General features: G+C 48.5%; 1 non-coding gene across 1 annotated transcript; it reads right to left on the bottom strand.

Annotated features, from left to right (window-relative positions):
- Positions 1-1,048: 1,048 nt before the first annotated feature.
- On the bottom strand, positions 1,049-1,142 carry trnay-gua (transfer RNA tyrosine (anticodon GUA)). The gene is made up of 2 exons: positions 1,106-1,142; positions 1,049-1,084 (listed from the first exon to the last, which is right to left on the bottom strand). It is a non-coding gene; the product is annotated as a tRNA-Tyr (tRNA).
- Positions 1,143-1,792: the final 650 nt, after the last annotated feature.

The raw sequence follows: 1,792 nt of genomic DNA, 5'->3' as shown, positions 1-1,792 counted from the left end.
ACTAATTCGTTATAATCTGGGCCAGTGGTGCAATGGATAACGCATTAGGTTCGATTCCTACCTGGCTTGGATTTTTTTATGCAATATGTTATGGCATTCAATACCTTGCAAGCTGTCCTACTTGGTGGTGCTGCCTGGCTCCATACCTGGTAAGTGCCTTCTCAGTGCAGCAAGCAGTGCATCAGTGTCATAATCTGAAGGTCCTGAATTCAATCTTCAGAGAAGGCATCAAGGATTACGAAGCTTTTTTTCCATCTTTCCATCTTTGCTGCATCGCAAAATCAAGAACTTTTGCTTACTGCAGCATATCAAAAGATTTGCTGCCCCTTGATCTCTCTGTACCCAAACACACAGTGAAGTTTAGGAAGTCCATGGGCGATGGACTCACTGACAACACTCTTGTTTCTGTATAATTGCACCAAGACAAACGGTGAGTGGAGAATATAATCAACGATCCCGCTACTTCTCACAGGCCAAGTGAGCGCTCCACCAGTTGAGCTAATTCCTCGTTTGCTGTTAGTAAATCGCCCCTCACAGTTCCTGCCTCACACTCGCCTTCAAGCTGCTCCAAGACCAGCAGAGAAATCTTGCCTTGGGTTGCCGCTCCCTGAATATATTAAATACTTTGCTCCAATCGGCGGTATCGAGCATCAGCAAGTGAGGAACAGCAGAACGGGAAGCCACAGTAATCATGAGTGATGCTGAGAAGAGCCCGAGCCTTCGGAAGGAAGACGAGGTCACCGGAAAGCAACAGCCGCCCGAGCTCGAGGAGCAGCGAGAGCCCTGACTGACTGACTGATCGAAGACCATTTTGCCTGAAATTGAGGGCGATTTGAAGTGTTGCTGCTCAAAGGCACTCCCTGCTGGTGAGCAGAGGGAAATGCTCGAGTGAAACAGCCGTGCTCGGGCAGACACAGAAAGCTTTTCGGCTTTGGAAAGGAGAAGAGGCGTCCTGTGCCTGAGTGGCAACATGTTAATCTGTGAGCTGCCTGTGAAGTTCAGAGAGTGACCTTGAGGTAATTGCTGCTTATTCCAAAATCACACTCACTCCTTCGAGCCGGAATTGAACCAGCGACCTAAGGATGACTTTATTTTGTTTTATTCACTACAGTCCTCCGCTCTACCAGCTGAGCTATCGAAGGGAAGTGATAAACAGTGCTGTCTTTGGTGATTGTTCACCGTGCGCCTGTTGACACGTTCAGACTCGTGGAGTCCGGTGCTGATCGAAGACTTCTTTTGCCTGAAAGCGAGAGCTGAGTGTTTTGAAGTCTTGCTGCTCAAAAGCGCTCCCTGCTGGTGAGCAGAGGCAGAGCAGCCTTGTTTGGGCAGACACAGAAAGTTTTCAGCTTTGAGAAAGGAAAAGAGGCGTCCTGTGCCTTCATGGCAACATGTTAATCTGTGAGGTGCCTGTAAAGTTAAGAGAGCGACCTTGAACTAATTGCTGCTTATTGCAAAATCACGCGTTCTCCTTCGAGCAGGAATTGAACAAATGACGGAAGGATGACTTTGTCTTATTTTCCACGACAGTCTTGTCGCTCGACCAGCTGAGGTATCGAAGGGAAGCGGAAAAATGTTTCACTTTGGTGATTGTTCACCGTGCACCTTTGACACACCCGGACTCGTGGATTCCAGTGCTCATGACTGAGGCTGACTCGGTACCTGCTCATACCGCAGTGCTGTGGGAGTGGGAGCTGCTCCGTGTTCTCCACAGCCTGGGCCAGTGACACAATGAATAATGGGACTGATTATTGATCTGGAGATTGTGGGTTCAAGTTTACGGAGGGTGTAAAGT

Source organism: Heptranchias perlo, unplaced genomic scaffold (genome assembly GCF_035084215.1).
Source record: "Heptranchias perlo isolate sHepPer1 unplaced genomic scaffold, sHepPer1.hap1 HAP1_SCAFFOLD_390, whole genome shotgun sequence".
NCBI lineage: Eukaryota > Metazoa > Chordata > Chondrichthyes > Hexanchiformes > Hexanchidae > Heptranchias > Heptranchias perlo.
The sequence above is the reverse complement of the archived record's forward strand: the minus strand, read 5'-3'. Positions and strand labels throughout refer to the sequence as shown.